This window comes from Rhinopithecus bieti, unplaced genomic scaffold, assembly GCF_001698545.2.
Source record: "Rhinopithecus bieti isolate Rb0 unplaced genomic scaffold, ASM169854v2 scaffold_33303, whole genome shotgun sequence".
Classification (NCBI taxonomy): domain Eukaryota; kingdom Metazoa; phylum Chordata; class Mammalia; order Primates; family Cercopithecidae; genus Rhinopithecus; species Rhinopithecus bieti.
The window spans coordinates 249,271-268,299 of record NW_016814421.1 but is presented as its reverse complement, the minus strand read 5'-3'; the positions used below and the strand labels follow the sequence as shown (position 1 = coordinate 268,299).

The 19,029-nt window shown below is 41.0% G+C and overlaps 1 protein-coding gene across 5 annotated transcripts in view; it reads left to right on the top strand.

Moving 5' to 3' along the window:
* The first annotated feature begins 6,585 nt into the window (after window positions 1-6,585).
* CCDC68 (coiled-coil domain containing 68) overlaps window positions 6,586-19,029 on the top strand; it is a 59,064-nt gene continuing 46,620 nt past the window's right edge. For 3 of the 5 annotated variants that reach the window (XM_017850154.1, XM_017850153.1, XM_017850149.1), the window contains exon 1: window positions 6,586-6,758. The gene's annotated coding sequence lies outside the window, so the exon portion shown is untranslated. The other 2 variants (XM_017850150.1, XM_017850152.1) reach the window with 2 other exon arrangements.

The window sequence follows — 19,029 nt, the reverse complement described above, 5'->3', positions numbered from 1 at the left end:
AAACAAGAAACAGAGATATAGGTATCAAATCACAATTATTCCCCAAAACACTGCTGTTGCAAAAAGGATAGAAAGCCAAAATCCCATAGACTGTTAGAGAATAGCTTTAAAAACAAGCACAAATATTTTATGGTTTTCACTACAGTGTGTGAACGGTTCAAACACTGGATAATTAAAGAAAATTCATCTTGTTTGGCCTGGGAATACAGTAAGATTTCTTCTATTCCAGCTGAAGAAATAGAAACAAACCAACATGAGCTTCTGAAGTTAATATTGAAATTGTCTTTACCAACTGAAGATAGCATGAGAATAAAGGGAGAAAAGGTGAACAAATAGCAAAGACAAGTAGTCTTGAAATTTAGGCTCTACCTATAACCAATAAGCTTGTCTAACACAGCCTTCCTACAGCCTTATCCTGGGCTTCACATCCCTCCTCCAAGCTTAGAAATACCTGAATTTAGAATACACATCTCAACCTTCATGTCTTCTTTCACCTTTCTCTATCGGTTCTTTACTTCGGGGTAAGGGCTCACAGTGCAGAGAAAACTTATTTATTATTCCAGCTACTGTTAAGATAAAGTGAACCAAGCTCATCAACAGAAAGAAAGCCTTCAGAAATCAGAACTTAATAACTCCAATTGGGTGCTTTGAAAAGGCATTTCCAACAGGATATTTAGTTTTGCTAAGAGAGCAGCAATCATTTTAAATAATGATGTTCAGGGCTGACTTTTGCTGGTTCACCTGGGTTCATACTCACCAGTTGTCTATTATGGCTGGCAGCTTTTCAGATTGGTCAGTACTACTGCTCAACCCATAGGTGCATATGCTGAATATCACTCTTGGTTATGTCTTGGTTTCTGTACCTATTATGTGAAAGGAGTCCTAGAAAAAGATTCACCTGTGTAGACAGACTTGTATATATAAGTAGACATTCATATATTGTTGATAAGCGTTGGCTAATTATTTTACTAATGAACTCATTCAATAACCAGAGTTTCAGTTCCTACAATATTGTTTTCCCTTCCTTTCTTAGCAGAGATGGACAAGAAAACTGTATTTCCTGTACTTCTTGTTTGTTACTCAAGGCTTGCTTACACCTCTCTGCTTTACCTCCCATTAGTCTCCTGTGGTTTGGGTGGACTGATCTACTTGGTAGATTCTCAGTCTGCCTGAACATTGACTTGTTTTGGTGCCTTTAACTGTGTCTGACCTTTAAAGGCTTCCGTGTTTTCCCAGAATAACATGGTAATTATTCTCAAAAACCCATGCCAAGCCTACCTACCTCTTGAGGCCTTCCCTAGAACTTCCCTAGAAACTAAAGTCAGTACTTTCTTTTAGTTTTCTGGTTCTTAGTATCTTCACTAATACTCAGTGATGATTTATTGCTTGAAAATATTTTAGCTTATTATATAATTGCATTTATAGGTATTTTTATGTGCATATATGTGATCTACCCATTTAAAGTGCAAACTCCTTGAAATTTAAAATTGTAAAATGGACCCCAACACTTAGCACATCAGCTGTGAAGTGTGTAGAATAGATGGAGTTTTGTCCTAAGCTTGTGAGAGACATTACGTATAGGGTGTTTTTCCTAGCAATCAGCTCCATTGTGAGCTCGGAGCTCAAAATGCAAGACTTGTGGGATTCATAGAGTTAAATTTCAATGCTGTAACTTCCATATTTGCATTCCCTTTTCCTTCCCACAAGTCGCAGAAAGTGTAGAAAGACTGTAGGTATAGGAGAGGAGGAAGAAGTTGGAAAATTATCCAATACCAGGAACTCCTTAGGGTGGCATTATGGAGGCATCACGGGAATGTGAGAGGACAGGAGGGAAAGGCAGACAGAGGCATGACCAAAAAAGTGATGGGAGCATGCCTCCTTTATAATTTTGCAAAGCCTTCTTGATTTTGTGCCTTAAAAATGAAATATTGCATAACAAAACCTAATTAATGTTTGAATTATGACCTGACTTATGGGGACAAAAGTATGGTAGGCAGAATAATGCCCTCCTGCAAAGAAGTCCATGTCTTAATCCTCAGTCCCTGTGAATATGTTATCTTATGTGGCGAAGAGACTTTGCAGATGTGATGAAGTTGAGGATGTTGAGATAGGGAGATTATCTTGGGTCATCTAGTTGGTCTTAATGTCATCACAAAGGTCCTTACAAGTGAAAGTGGGACAGAGTCAGGGGAAGTGTGCTGCTGGTTTTGAAGGTGTGGAAAGGGGCCATGAGTGGAGAAATGCAGACAGCCTCTACAAAAGGCTGGAAAAGGCAAGGGAATAAATTCTCCCCAAGAGGCTCCAGTAAGGAACAGTTGATTTTACCCTGGTACCATGACACATTTCTGACCTACAGAACTTTATAACAAAAAATATGCATTGTCGTAAGCAGCCAAGTGTAGTTATTTGTTACAGTACCTACAGAAAACTTACAGAAAAGCAAATGCAGTGCATCAAACATTTTATGGGAAGACCTAAGTGGGACACGCAACATAAACTGGGGAGCTCAGGGAAGGTTTCCCTATACACAGGAAATAAATGGAAAAGGAGTTTCCAGGTCAAAGAGGAGGAGAAAGAACATTCTGATCTATGGAGTCAGGGGTGGAAGTGAGACAAGAGCAACAAAAGGAATAAGGTAAGAAACAAGAGTTGGTTTGGAACACCACAAATCATCCAGCCTTGTTGAAAAACAATGTGGCAAGAGATAAAGCAGGAGAGGTGGATGGGGGAGAGCAGAGCAACTTCTCTCCCTGGGGAAGGGTTTAGGTTTTCAATAAGAGCTCATGGGGAGGCAATGAAATGTTTTAAAGAATGGTGTGTGTTTGCGTTTGTGTGTGTGTATGTGTGTGTGCATGTATGTGCATGTGTTAGAGGATGGAATGACAGTAAAATTTGCATTTAAAATTACACTAAATATGTGTGTGTGTGTATAGACACACACACACATATATTTTAAATGCAAATTTAAAATAATATTAAAATAAAATAATTTTAATATATTTTAAATGGAAATTTTAAATAAAATAAAGTTGCACTAAATACACACACACACACACACACACACATACACAAAACTTTCCCTTTCAGCAAATAATCCTGAACAGAAGTAAACAACAGCGATTTCAAATATGAGCCTGGGTCCAAATGCCACAAGCCACAAGCTCTCAGTATCACAAGGCAGGGTGTTAGATTTACAGTTAGACTCTCTTTCAACTTGGGTGACAATTCGTAGTGTTCTTCAGGAGGGGAGACTGCATCTGCTGCTTTCTTCTGCACCCTCAATCCCTCCTCTTTTTAGTGGAGTGAGTAGGAGAAGGGATTTATTCAACGAGGGCACCCTGGGTGGTTTGGGGATACTTTAGTCCCCATCTAATCTCTATCAGACCCAACCAAAGCCACTCTGAACATTATGTAATAGTAATACTTTTCCTTAATGTGGATAATCTTAAAAATGTGAAGATATACAGCTCTAGAAAACTTTTAAATGGTTTGTACATATGCTGTCATGAAAATAATAATCAAAGGCAACAGCTGTAAGAGAAATCCATAAACATCAATCCCCACCTCATCCCTAACCCCCCGATATCCAAACTCTGAGAAACACCACTGGAATTTTAAGTTAATAAATAGTTTATAGATTCTCCTGAGCTTCCCTCTGGAGGTTGCCAATATATTGTGACTCCACACTCTCATGATTTCTGAGTTTTCTCTGATCCCCTCCACAAAAGGTTTATTATAGTTACCGAGGGAATAGTCTATTTGCAGAACGATGAAATAAAATTATGATTTCATTCTAATTAGAATGACCACTTTCACTTAAAGCCTCCCCTCTCCCTGCAGAAACGTACACAAGAATCTCAACTTCATCTCTGACCTTGTCGATTTCTTCTGGCATTTTGTCTTATTTCCAGGGGCTGTAACAAAATAACATAGACTGGTGTTAAACTGGCTTAAACCAGTTATTTATTTCTCACAGTTCTGGAGGTTGGGCAGTCCAAGATCAAGGCACTCTGAAATGTGGTGTCTGTGGGGGCCTGCTTCCTGGTTTGCAGATGGCTGCTTTCTTGCTGTATTCTCACATGACAGAGATCTCGTCTCTCTCTCTCTCCCCATCTCTTTATTTGAGACAGAGTCTCACTCTGTTGCCCAGGCTGGAGTTCAGTGGTACACTCTCAGCTCACTGCAGCCTCTACCTCCTAGGCTGAAGTGATCCTTTCACCTCAGCCTCCTGAGTAGCTGGGACTACAGGAGTGTGCCACCATGCTCAGCTAATTTTTGTATATTTTGTAGAGATGAGGTTTTGCCATACTGCCCAGGCTGGTCTCAAACTCCTGGACTCAAGCGATCCACCTGCCTTGGCCTCCCAAAGAGGTGGAACTGCAGGCATGAGTCACCATTCCCAGCCTTTTGTCTCTTCTTAGAAGGGCACTAAAACCCATTAATGAGCGCTCTACCATCATGACCTAATTCCTTCCCGAAGACCCCACTTTCACCACCACATTGGGGATTAGGATTCCATTATATGAACTTTTATGGGGGAACACAAACCATTCGGTCCATAGCACATATGGTGAGACTTAGGTATGAAATGTTTTCCTCTAACTTTTACTTTTGTTACCATCTTTGTTAAAAATAGTTGAAAGATAGAAAATGATTTAGCTCTGCAGTTCTGGAGGACTCACTGGTACTCCACTGCATCCTGTGTTTACCCAGCTCAATCCAAGCTAATGGAGAAGTAGATTTCCTTCTCCAGGAAGGGTCAATGCCAGGAAGAGAGGTGGACAAGTCTCAGAAAGCAGGCGGTGTCAAATGCTGAGCAAAAGCCAAGCTCAGAAGGAGGAAATGTGGTGTTTGTGGAACCAACTTGCAAATGCAAACATGAACGAACCAAGGCAATGTAACAAATGATCCTCAACAGCTGGATTTCTTCAGTGCTGAAACTTATAATAAACATCCATGGCTATCTTTGCAACATGATTTGTCTGTAAATATACATACATCTATTTAATAGAACCAAAAGGATTAGTTAACAAAAAAATTACCTAAGAACCATCAACTTTCACTTCTCCAATTGGGTCACAATCTACAAGTTAATCTGTTAGTAAAAAAAAATAAAGAACATTTCTCTCTAATTGTGGTGGGAATCAGTAATTGTAGGATTCCCAGGAAGATTCTGAAAAGCCCTTGGATATTGAAGGATTTGGATTGCAGTTTTCTCAATCTGTTAAATGTTGAGGAGGGGGGTGGAGAAAATACACTTTTTTTTCCCCCACAATCCTAAAAGTTTATGAACTTTCAGAGAGACACAGGAGCCAACCTGAAAGAGTTCCCAGTGGTCAAAGCTGGAACCATCTGAGCAACAAAATTAATAATGTAGTATTGAATTCTAGCCAAAAATATAAAATAAATAAATATACATGGGTCCATATTGACATAACAAATACTGACATAAATGATTGAATAAACAAGAGAGATGGAACAAATCTTCCTTAAAGAATAATTCTAAATAATAATATATGAATACTTACTCCTCTGGGATGGAGTTTAATCTTGCCCTCATCTTGAGTGTGGGTTGAATTGAGTCATGCCATTCAGAGTAGAGTGTATGGAAAGAGAAAAACAGCTTTGCAGTAGAGAAACCTGGCAGACACAACCTTAACTAAGGGATCAAGGTCAAGTCACCAGTGATGTCACGTGGCCATCGTGCCATCGTCCCTGAGAGGATGAGATGGGGAAGGCACTTCATCTCTGAGGCTTTCCTCTCCCAAGTCTCATCATGAGAAGAAAACAGTAGACAACACCTCCATGAGTGGGTGTCGAGGTACCCCCACAAAACTATACCTTACCAGAATACTTTATCACAATACTTTACTAGAATTCCTTACAGCTGTCGAAGTCAAGAAAAGACAGAGAAACTATCATGCATTAGAGGAGACAAAGGACACAGGAAGCTATATGCAGGGTGGTATCCCGGCCGGGATCCTGAAAGGGAAAGGGGTTAGCCTAAAAGCTAGTGACAGCTACATCAAGTCTGGAGTAGTGTTAATAGTGGCAGATCAATGTCAATTTCTTTTTAAAAATATTTTTAGTAGAAATGAGGTCTCGCTGTGTTGCCCAGGCTGGTCTCGAACTTCTGAGCTCAAGCGATCCTCCCGCCTGCCTTGGCCTCTCAAAATGCTGAGATTACAAGGCGTGAGCCACCGTTCCGGGCCCAATGTGAATTTCTTAGTTTTGACAAATGTGCCATGGTTGCCGAAGCTGTAGGCATTAGGAGACACTGACTGAGGGGTATATAGAAGACTCTCTTTACTATATTTGCAACTTTATTTAAGTTCCAAAAGAAAGGTTTTTAAAAAAACAAAAAAATGCACTTGTACGCCATAAATTTATACTAGAAACAATAAAATCAAAAATTATTTAAAAAACAAAAAAGTTTATAAACTTAGGGTGCAAATAGAAACTTCTTGAAAAGCAGCAGCCGATCCCCTCCCCCAACCCACCTGTACAGCACCCTAGCGAGGGGCGTGAGGGGCAGAGCCTGGCTCTCCCGCGATGGGCGGGCGCGTCCCGCCGTGACTCCTCCCCGGAGCCTCACCGGCGCCGGACTCTGCCCTGGGCGCGCCCCGCGGAGCGGAGCCAAACCTGCGGGCGGTGGCGGCTGCACTCCCAGGACCCTGGCAACCGACCCTGGCCCCAAGGCCCGATCACCCAGGGGAGGAGCAGCACCGGGACCCAGTGCCGGCTGGGCGCCCCCCAAGGTAGGCGATTCCGAAGGTAGGGACCTTCGGGCCTGGTCCCTGCGGCGCGCCCCCGCATCCCCTCCAGGTATGTGGGTGTCCAGGTGCCTTTCCAGCGGCTTCCCCAGCGGAGCTCCTGGCATCAAAGACATTTCCTGTAAAAGGGTCCTTGGTGAAGAGGTAATCCTCCCTGAAAACCTCGGTTCTGGGCTCGAATTTCCTGGGCAAGAAGTTTCTTCTCCACTGGGAAGAGTTGCTTTTTTTCGCAGAGAGGAACCCCTACTTAACCCGGCGCACACCTGATTATTTATTTAGGTTGTTGTTATACAATCCGTTTGTCAGGGGTCCCCGCGATTTCTGCCTGCTAATTTCAGAGGCTGTGGAGAAAAGTCCTGCGGCAAACGCCCTGACCTGGGAACTCCAACGTGGTGACTTTGACAGGTCACTGCGCTCGTTATTTTTTAAACAGCAGAGATGAATGAGGGTGGCTGTCTTCATTCATTTGTCCGGGCTTCCGCAGCTGCAGGTGTAGTTAAAAGAACAGCCCATTGCTTGACCGTTTCCTTCATGTTGAGTAGGCATCATGAGATTTTAGAGCTGGAAGTTACAGAGTGCTAGGCGGCTAGACAAAGGAACACTCTTATCTTGCTAAAGACTAGTATGGGACCGTGCAGGTGTAGTTTTTAGACTGGATGATAACATAGCTGTGAATTTTCAGCCTTTTTGGAAGTAAAGACAAAACTGAATATAAGGATCAGAAAAAGCAACAAGCCCTGAACCTAACTGAAGCCGCATCTGTTCTCCAATATATTCTAATTGTTCTATTTTAGGAATCAAAACCTCTTTTACTTTTTTGGTGTATATAGATTAGATGAAGTGTCAGAATACAAAAAGGAATTATTCTGTGTTTGTGATAGAGAGGAGATAATCTGTCCTTTTGATTTTACCTAATGCTATTAAATATTCAGAGCTACTGAAGTCTGGTTTTCCTGAAATGTGAGCTGGGCAGGAGTGTCAGGTACCCTGGCAGACACAATTGGTGCTGTTGTTACGCTTTTCCCCTGCTGCCCACTCCCTTCTCCACCGCACTCCCAGTTTGAGTGAAGGCCCTTGACACAGAGGAATTTCTGCCCAAGGCAGGGAGTGTCCCCGTGTGGTTCCTCAAATGTTTGCAGAAAGAATGAAAACAACTATACTTCCTGGGACCCAGGCTGACGTCATAAGGCCAACGTCATAAGAAGGTTCTTACCTCTTGTTATTTACAAAATAAATTGATCCCTTGTCCTAACTAGAAAGAGACTTTTGAAATTAATACTGATGCTATTTTGTGAATTACTGATAGGCATGTTATTTGTTAGCTTATTTGTTTACAGTGTGCTCAACACTGAAGGTGAGTTGTAATCCAAATTTTGGCCAAAGCTAAAAAACGTAAGCTAGATTTAGACAAAGCTGAAAAATGAGGTGTATGTTTGCTTGGAATAATGACTGAAAAGGGAAATAACTGAAGATTTTGGTGGGAATGTAAAAGTCTTTCAAAGTAGTAGTTTCTCATCTTTTGAACTGAGATATTTACATCAAAATTATATGGCTATTTATTGATTGAAAATATTTCATTATGGCAAAATTTTACCATGAATTTACTAACATGTTTAAATGAATGTCATGTGAGCCAGCCTCTTATTTGGTGCTTTGACTCTCTTTCATGATAATTTTAAATATGAATGCCAAGAGTTAAGCACAAAAACAGCCATTTGTGTGGGTTTGGAAAACGAGAGAGAGAGATTGTGTGTGTGTGTGTGTGTGTGTGTGTGTGTGTACATTCAGTTTTAGAAACTATTTGGTGCATCTGTAAATTTGTGGGCCTATTCATGTAATCACTAAAACAATATTTATTGAGGGCACTGTGTTCTGTGTGAGAGAACCAGATGGGAGGGGAAGAAGGTCTGGGCCAAACACAGCCCTGTGTAAATAAGACACAGTTCTGTCCTCCTGGAATTGACTACATTGGAGTCCTCCAGGCCACCCCAAGTCAAGGCCATAGATTTACAGACCACAATGATCCATTCAATTTCGACCATGACTGAAACCAGATTAGTTTCGAATCACATATTTCCTTAAACTGATTTAAATAGTCAAATCTAAAAATGATAGAGGAGCTTGCGTGTTATTCTGGTCAGTGGTTTTCTCTTCTGTTTAGGTTGGGGAAGAACTTAGGAATCATGTGTTTCAGGCTTAATGCTATGAAATATTAACTTAAAATAGCTAAGTATCAATTTCGTGCAAGTTAAATAAAAACTAAACTTGTAGTATGGATGACAATAATCTAGAGACAAAATTAATAAACAAAAAATTTAAAACGGAAAAAATCTATCCATTAAATTATTTTTTTGCTATAAATTAGAAAATATGACTATAATTATATTTTCCCCTGGAGGAAAACAGCATCTTTATTCAAGTTATTCTTACTTTTCTGTTTTTTTTTTTAACAGCTTTATTGGAGATATAATTTACGTTCCATGAAGTATATCCAAGTGTTTCAATGATTTTTGGTAAATTTACTGAATGGTGCAACCATTAGCACAATCCAATTTTATATCATTTCATCATTCCCCAAACATCCCTGGGACCTGTTTGCAATCACTCCCATTCTTACCCCAGCTCCAGTCAACCCCTAATCTATTGTGTCTGTTTAGATCTGCCTTTTCTGGACATTTCATACAGATGGAATCGTACAATATATAGTCTTTAGCATCTGGCTTTTTTCAGTTAGAATAGTTGTTGAGATTTATTCAGGTTGTCACATGTATCTGTAGTTGGTTCCTTTTTATTGCTTGACTAGGGTTTATTCCATGCCATGGCTATGCCACATTTTGTTCACCATTTAGTAGACGTTTATGCAATTACATTTGCATGGTAAAACAGATACGTTGGTGCAGCTTCCATGGTAGCATAATGTGAGAATAACTGATGTGAGCCAGCCTCTTATTTGGTGCTTTGACTCTCTTTTATGATAATTTTAAATATGAATGCCAAGAGTTAAACATCCAGGTTCCTATTAAGCAGTGGTGTTTTCTGCGTATAACTGTCTAGAGAACAAACTAACATTAAGAACTTCTTAACTTGGCCGGGCACAGTGGCTCACACCTGTAATCCCATCATTTTGGGAGGCCGAGCTGGGCAGATCATGAGGTCAGGAGTTCGAGACCAGCCTGACCAATATGGTGAAACCCCATCTCTACTAAAAATACAAAAACTAGCCGGGCATGGAGGCATGCATCTGTAATTCCAGCTACTCAGGAGGTTGAGGGAGGAGAATCGCTTGAACCCAGGAGGCAGAGGTTTCAGTGAGCCGAGATTGCACCATTGCGCTCCAGCCTGGGGACAGAGCGAGACTCGTCTGAACTTCTTACTTTCTCCAGCAATTTGGGAGGCTGAGGCAGGTGGATCACCTGAGGTCAGGAGTTGGAGACCAGCCTGGCCAACATTGTAAAACCGCTTCTTTACTAAAAATATTTTTTAAAAAATTAGCTGTGTGTGGTGGCGTGTGCCTGTAATCCCATCTCCTCGGGAGGCTGAGGTAAGAGAATTGCTTGAGCCTGGGAGGTAGAGGTTGCAGTGAGCTGAGATCTTGCCACTGCACTCCAGCCTGGGCAACAGAGAGAGAGACTCTGCCACAAACAAACAAACAAACAAACAAACAAAAAAGAACTTCTTTACAACAACGTTGACTTTTGGTATACCTCTATCAGGAATCAGGAAACTGGAATAGCAGTTTCCCGCCAGAATTGTTTTCTTATATATCTCCATTGACCTTCCTTTGTGCTATTATGGCAAATGCATTTTGGGGGTGGGGGCAGGTCATGTTTGACAACTTATGCTTAAATATCCTCTTAGGGAGATTTCTGTAGTTGAACAGAAATCCTTTTATAAAAATCTAGTCAGTTCTGTGAGCCTAAAAAGAAGACAGTGTCTCTCTGAATGCCTGTAAGTTCCTACTCAAATTGCAAGTTCCTTTTGGGGAAAAAAAAAGAGCATCAAAATAACTTGAAGTCTGTTTGTGTGTGTGTGTGTGTGTTTCAAGACAGGGTCTTATTCTGTCACTCATGCTGGAGTGCAGTGTCAGGATCCTAGCTCACTGAAGCCTCAAACTCCTGGGCTCAAGTGATCCTCCTGCCTCAGCCTCCTGTATGGCTGGGACTGCAGGAACGTGACACCACGCCTAGCTAATTAAATTTTTTTTTTTTTCACAGATGAGGTATCACTGTGTTACGCAGACTGGCCTCCAATTCCTGGCCTTAAGCAATCCTTCCACCTTGGCCTCCCAAAGTGCTGGGATTACATATGTGAACCACTGTGGCCAGCTTTTGAAGTCTATTTTATGGGCAATTTAGAATGCAAAAGATTTTTTTTTAACATCTACAATTTGAAAAGAAGATAATGTAGGTTAAATAATATAGTTTTCCAAAGCTGAATGTCTTCATTTGCAACACATTTTTTTTCTGCTGGAAATGTCAAAACAACTTCTTAAAACTCCTAGGTGAGAATACTACTACTGTTTTGATGATCTGTGTGTGATTGGATGATCAATCTCGATTGGTAATACACCTTTGTTTCCTTGATAAGGATTTTTAAAATTCTAAAACAAATGCATTTTTTTTCTAGCCTTATACTGATGATTTTATACCAAGTATCTCCTAAGAGGTATTTACCGTCTACAGGAATCCACCTTCATCATTCTCACTTTCAAATACTCCAGGGCGGAGACGTTCAGCAAGCTATGTTGGTTTATCAAGAGAAAGAAGGCTTGATTGGTATTGAAGTGTAAGCACCTGCTGTTTATTTTGATGCAGTCACTTACGTTGTTGTGGTCTGATACAAGGAACTTAGTTTTACCCAAAGTGGGAGGCTGCTTCTGACACTTCTGTCTTTCTATAAACACCTGGAATTTGGTAGGACGCTGCTCTTGGATACGTCAAACATCTTCATGCTGTGGGAGGGTGGGCGACGGTATTGATGAAAAGTAGAGTCATGGCCGGGCTTGGTGGCTCACGCCTGTAATCCCAGCACTTTGGGAGGCTGAGGCGGGTGGATCGCCTGAGGTCAGGATTTTGAGACCAGTCATAGGCAGCATGGTAAAACCCCATCTCTACTAAAAATACAAAAATTAGCCAAGTGTGCTGACATATGCCTATAGTCCCAACTACTGGGGAGGCTGAGGCAGGAGAATCGCTTGAACCTGGGAGGCGGAGGTTGCAGTGAGCTGAGATTGAGCCATTGCACTCCAGCCTGGGTGACAGAGTGAGACTCTGTCGAAAAAAAGAAAAGAAAAGAAAAAGAAAAGTAGGGTCCTGGCTGTTCCAGACCCTGAATAAGTAGACATTTTCATCATTGATCCAAGAGTGTATATGCAGATGGACAAATATGAAGAATGAAAACATACTGTGATCTAGAAAGCTATTAGAAAAGGAATGGATAGATGAGAAAAAAGTTCTAGGTTCATGAAACCAGCTACTCGGGAGGCTGAGGCAGGAGAATGGCGTAAACCCGGGAGGCGGAGCTTGCAGTGAGCTGAGATCCGGCCACTGCACTCCAGCCTGGGCGACAGAGCGAGACTCCGTCTCAAAAAAAAAAAAAAAAGTTTGTTGGAAATATTCTTATATTTCCTACGTATTATTATATATTTCCTTCTACTTTATCACCTTTAATAAACCGGCTTTCCTTGTTTCTGTCATACTGAATGCTAAGTTTAATTGACTAGTCACGTAGCATGAGCTAGAATCAGCAGCCCAGTTGCCTGTTGTTTTTAACAACACTGATTCCATTGCTATCTATCTATCTCTGTATATGTATATATATATTTTATCATTTACACTGTTTTGGGGGTCAAGAATTTGAATGAAGAAAAACAAATCCAATTAATTTTGGCTTCCAGTTACTTCTGATAAAATCAGTGAAGGTTCTTGGATTTTGAAATCTCAATTGTGCATTGCTTTTTCTAGATCCTGCCAGATTACTATTTTTTTAAATAACATGTACAAATTCATCTTTTTCAGTGTAGAGTATTGTAAGTTTTGGGAAATTGTTATAGTCATAGAACCATGATCACTAACAAGATATATTCCGCCACCCCAAAGTCCTACGTGTTCCTTTTGTAGTCAGCCTGTCTCCCACTGCCAGTCCCAAGTAACCACTAATCCCTTTTGATTCCTACAGTTTTTACTTTTCTAGAATGTCAAATAGATGGAACCATAGAATATGTAACCCCTTGAATTTGGCTGTTTCAGTTAGCATGATGCATTTGACACTTATCTATGTTGTTGTGTATATCCGTAATTCATTCCTTTTTTTTTTTTTTTTTTGAAACAGAGTCTGACTCTGTCACCCATGCTGGAGTGCAGTGGCACAATCTCAGCTCACTGCAACCTCTGCCTCCTAGGTTCAAGCGATTCTTGTGCCTCAGCCTCCTGAGTAGCTGCAATTACACACATGCCCCGCCACAACTGGCTAATTTTTGTATCTTTAGTAGAGATGGGGTTTCGCCATGTTGGCCAGTCTGCTCTCGATCTCCTGACCTCAGGTGATCAGCTCGCCTCGGCCTCCCAAAGTGCTGGGATTACAGGTGTGAGCCACTGTGCCTGGTCCATTCCTTCTTAATAAGGAGTTATATTCACCTGTTGGTGAACATTTGCATTGTTTGCAGTGTTTGGCAATTATGAACATTTGTGTGCAGGTTTTATGGAATATAACTTTTCATTTCACTTGGATAAATACCAAGGCAGAGGGTTTCTGGGTTGTATACTATGTATTTAACTATATAGGAAACTGCCAAGCTGTTGTCCACAGCAGCTCCACATTTTCCATTCCCATTAGCAACAGACAGGAATTCCACCTGTTCCACATCCTCACCAGAACTGTTATGGTTTCTCTTTTTCCCCTTGTTTTTTAAATGACGTAAATTATGTTCAAGCTAAAATAATCCAGGACAAGCTCAGAAAACTGTAGGTATTTTATAAATTCCTGGGCTTTTCACTCCTAAAGTATTTTATAGAGCCACAAATGACATTTTCTAAAAGGACATCATGTAAATGTTGCAAGTGACTGTGACATATGTCATTGACCTCAGCTTCCTTTTATATTTTATTGACTGGCAAGTGTTAATCAGGTTTTGGGGTGACTTGTTAATAGAGAAGTTCAAGTCAGGAGGAACAATTGGCTGATGGGGTAAGGAAGGAATTGTGAGGGGAAAACTAAGCTTGGGAACTGACACTTTCAAATCATGTCCTACAAGCAAATGTCCACAATAAGTTGTGAGTATAAACATTATGATTCAATATTAATTTAATGTGCATGAAGTCAGATACTCCATTAAGCACTTTTCATGCAATATCTCATTTAATCCTCACATAACTCTGAGAAAGTTGGCATTCTCATCTGAATTTTTCTGTTGAGGAACTGAGGCTTAGGAAGTTTAAATCATTTTCCAGGACCTCCCAGCTGGTGAGGAAGTGGAACGGAGTCTTGTAGGCAGAACAACTGAGTGCAAATCCCTTGTTTTTAAGCCATGCAGCCAAACTGCCTTTGTTCATGGAGTAAATCTACTGGGACAACAACATCTGTTCAGGCTCCTGAAGGACACACCTGGGACCTCCCATCAGGAGTTCTGTGACTGTTACTTAGTGACCTACTTTGGAAAACTTTGATTCTTCAGCTATCTTGGCCCAAGAAGTTGAAGCTTAGAAATTCCTTCAGAATGTAGCGGAGGCAAAGTGGTAAGTTAGAAGGAGCTAGCAGACTCCTGAGAGAGAGCCAGACAACTCGTGGCTTGGGATCCAATGGCCACCAACTAGTTATCTTTGTGTATGTTGTTGAGCCTTGTTTCTTCATCTGCAAAATGGGAATAATAATGCCAACCTCTCAGGGCATATGTGAGAAGTATTATAGAGAGCATACCCTACCGGGCATACAGTCCTCACTTAACAAATCCTGGCTCCTGCTTCCCACTCTTCTCCAGATGGGAAGGGATGCGTGTGCTTTGCACCTTTTTGCAGTTTAGTTGCTGAACTGAACATTGGCTGAAACTTTCAGCTGTTTTTCAATGCTTCAAATTATGCCAGTGAACTATGAGGATAGACTGTTTCATGAAAAAGACATCTGAATTTGGGGTCAGCCTATTTGTGTTCAGTTGATGAGGTTCTTGTAACCCTGAAAATCTTACATCCTTTTTTGTGCCTTATTGCATTATATATATATATATATATATATATATATATATATATACACACACATATATATAATATATATACACACACACTGAAGATAATAACTATAACACAGTGTTGTAATGATTAATTTTGGCAATATGTGAAAAATTATTTGGTAAGTGGCACGTTTTGTCAATAGTATGTATTTGTATATTGTGTTTACACCAATATTTCATTTTTCCTCCAAAATAGCTTGTATCTTATATCTAAGAATTTTCTGTAGCACTGGCTATAATATATGTGTATATACAAATGAGTATCATGCAGTTGAATAAAATTAATTCTACTTAGCAAAAGCTTAGATTCTTATTTGGAAACAGAACTTGGGTACAGTGTAACATGCATGTCTTTCATATACTGTGTGTCATTTTCAGGTAAACTGCACAGTCACCTGAGATTTAGCCAGCTGACACTGGATGTCACCATTGTGCTGTGTAAAGTAGCTGCAGAACAGGTGTGCTATTTAGTATTCAGGGCACAGTTAGTCTCATCAAGGGTTTGGAGATAGTTCACTGTTTTCCCTCATATAACCGAATTATCCTTGTGGCACTTTTGTAGTAACTTACTTTTTCAGTTTCTAATATTCAAGCTCTATAAAATAGTGATCAAAAATGAACAAATAATCCCTTAGAACCAGGAAACGAAAACCTGAAAACTCAGAAACTGTACTGAAACCAAGCAGGGCTCTTGATTGCAATCCTGAGTAATTGATTCTGGCTGACTTAGTAGAAGAAGAATTTACTGAGAGGATATAGAGCAGCTACTGGAACTGAAGGGAATGTTGAAAAACTAGGTTTGGAAAATGGGAGGATCTCATATACTAGGACACCAGTGAAATCAGGTTGTGGGATGAGGAGTTAGGGTCCTCCTGACATAGCCACTAGCCACTGACCACTGGATACTGCCACTGAATTTGCTGCCACTTGAAGCACCACTCTGTGTCACAGACTCCTTCCCTTTCCTGAACAATGACTGGATTTCCACTGCCTCCAGCTCCAACCAGCCAGATGGCCATTCCCTGAGTTGCACTTCCAGCGGGAGCTCTCATTTGACTGATTCTAGGTGTTGTCCCTATGCCCTAGCTCCAGGGAGTGAGCATGAACAAGAGACCTTCCCTGCAAGACTCATACAGACGGTGCCTCAGCATATCTGGGAAGGAGATTCAAACACTAGCTAGCCAAAACTTGCCAGACATCCAGCATGGTGCTTTTCAATCAGCAGGCCCCAGACGTGAGTGGAGAATACCTCTGTGTGGTCAATCAGATTTTGTTGCCCCTTCTCTGGGCTGACCTGGGGTCAGTTGTTTACACCTTGCAGTACCTGGCAGCTTCACTCTTGTCTTTGCCTCAATCCTGGGGGATCCGTAAGAGCAACGGCTAAGCCTGTTTTAATGTGGCCAAGGAGACAACTCCTTAGGCAAACTGGAAGTCTCAAAAGTTTAGGTCAAAAGAAAAAGGTCTTGTAACATTAAAAGAAAAGAAAATGGTAGACTTTGCTGTTTGCCGTGGTTTCCTTAGAACACTGCTCTAGCGACCGGGTGCCGTGACTCATGCCTGTAATCCCAACACTTTGGGAGGCCAAGGTGGGTGGATCACTTGAGGCCAGTAATTCAAGACCAGTCTGGCCAACATGGCGAAACCCCATCTCTACTAAAAATACAAAAAAAATAGCTGGGTGTAGTGGTTCACCTCTGTAATCCCAGCTACTTGGGAAGCTGAGGCACGAGAGTCACTGGAATCCAGGAAGCGGAGGTTGAAGTAAGCAGAGATCACGCCACTCCACTCAAACCTGGACAAGAGTGAGACCCTGTCTCAAAAAAAAAAAAAAAACAACAACAACAACAACAACAACCACAAAAACCAGAACACTGCTCTAGGCACATGCCAGCCTCTGCTCTTGCTTTCCCGTTTGCCTGGAACTCTCTTCTCCTAGATCCTAGAGAGCCACACGGCTTGCACTTGATTTCTTCATCTTTTGCTCAAATACCACCTCCTCAGATCAGCTTCCCTCACTGCTCATCTAGAACAGCACCTCCTTTTACCCTCAGTCCCCTGACTGACTTTTCTTCATGTCATTCATCACAGCCTCCCTTAGACTCCCTCTATATTACCTGTTTGTTTAATGTCTGTCTTTCCCTCTGTACTGAAAATCCTATGAAACTATGGTCTGTGGCTCAGACCTATAACCACAGTTCCTAACACAGTGGCTTTCTGTAAATATTTACTCTCTCAATAAATGAATCAAGGGTCAAGCAAAGAAAGGAAACACCCTTGTTACAGTCTCTACAATATAAACAGTGTCTGTAATCTTTTTCTAGGGTTGCTCTAATAAAGTACCACACACGGAGTGGCTTGAACAGGGAAATGGATCATCTCTCAGTTCTAGAGCCTGGAAGTTCAAGATCAAGGTGTCTGCAGGGATGTGAGCGAGATCTGTTTCGTGCCTCTCCCCTGCTAGTGGTTTGCTAGTAATGGTTGATGTTCCTTGGCATATAGAAGCATCGCTACATCTCTGCCTTCATTTTCACAGGGCATTCGGTGTTCTCGTCTCTCGCCACATTGCTCCTTTTCATAAGGATATCAGGCATATTGGAGTAGGGATCGCCCCTACTCCAGTACCTGACCTCATGTTTACTTAACTAATTACCCCTGCAAAACCTTATTTCTAAATAAGGTCCCATTCTGAGGAACTGGGGATTAGGACTTTAACATTAATTTGGAGGGAGGACACAGCTCAACCCATCACAGGCACTTGTTTGTGTTTATTGTATAAAACTTCTGCTGTTCTCGTGTCATTAACCAGAGCACAAGGTTCAGGTAGATTCTCCTGGGTGCCTGGTGGTGTGGTGGTTTATCATATGGATTACAATTCACTATAATATGTGTACATTGCTTTGTGGATTATAAACTCTTCATTAGATGGTAGCATCATTGTTTGAGGAAACTGACAAATAATCAGCGCATTAGCAATAAGGAATTTGTACCACGGATTTGCTAGTCTTAAAGTCCTCCACAGCAATTTTTCCTTCATAGCCCAGTTCAGTCTGCAGATTATTTAAAATGTAACCTGCTTCTTTCCTGGAAGAAACGAAACCACTCAGATTGCTTGTCAGCCTTAATTGTGGATAATGGTTTCATATTTTATGTACTTGTTTGACAAATACGTGCAAATAATTTATTATATATTATATGTGCTGCTGTAAGTGCTTGACAAATATTAACTCATGAACAACCCCACATTGATTATTGTTGTTAAGAATTAATATTATTTTCATTTTACTGTTAAGGAAACTGAGGCACAGAGCAGTTAAGGGACTTGACAGAGGTCACACAGGTACGGAGTGGCAGAATGGAGCCATGAGACTAGGCAGGCTGCCTCTAAACTGTTTCGGCTGTGGAACCCTCTTTCTTCACAGAAAGCCTCATGGAAAAATTCAGTGTGTGTGACAGAACAAAGCAGAGCTGCTGTGGTTGAAGTTGAGGTGGCAGAGCTCTGTCTGTTCAGCAGCCCTCCACCTCCTCCCTGGGAGCCCTGTTTGAAAGGCCCTTGTCTAGGAAATACCTCCTCTTGGCGTGATGCCACCTGTAAGCTGTCTTCAATCCATTCTAGCATAAGACAAATAAAAGTATTTCCTTACTTTAATTAACTGATTGTGATTTATTTTGAAATTTTTATCCCCTTAATCTACTTCTGGCTGAAATAAAATGCTAACATGGATTTTTCCTAGGATAGTAATGCCATATGGCAATTTGGACTTTGCCGGCTTATGTTCCCCTTGGGTTTCTTTCTACAAACCAGGGACTCTGGGTACAAAAGTTTTCTGAGCCAAAGACAGATATGGAATTTAATTTCATATGGATACAGTTATAAAGCTTTGCAACCAGATAGATGTGAACTACCTGCCCTGCTTGTCTTCTGTGGCTATTGATAATATAAAATAACAGGGTAACACTATTGCCAGTGACTGTCCATTGAGTGCCTTCTGTTAGCAGGCATTAAAAAAAAAAAAAAAAAAAAAAAAAAAAAAAAAA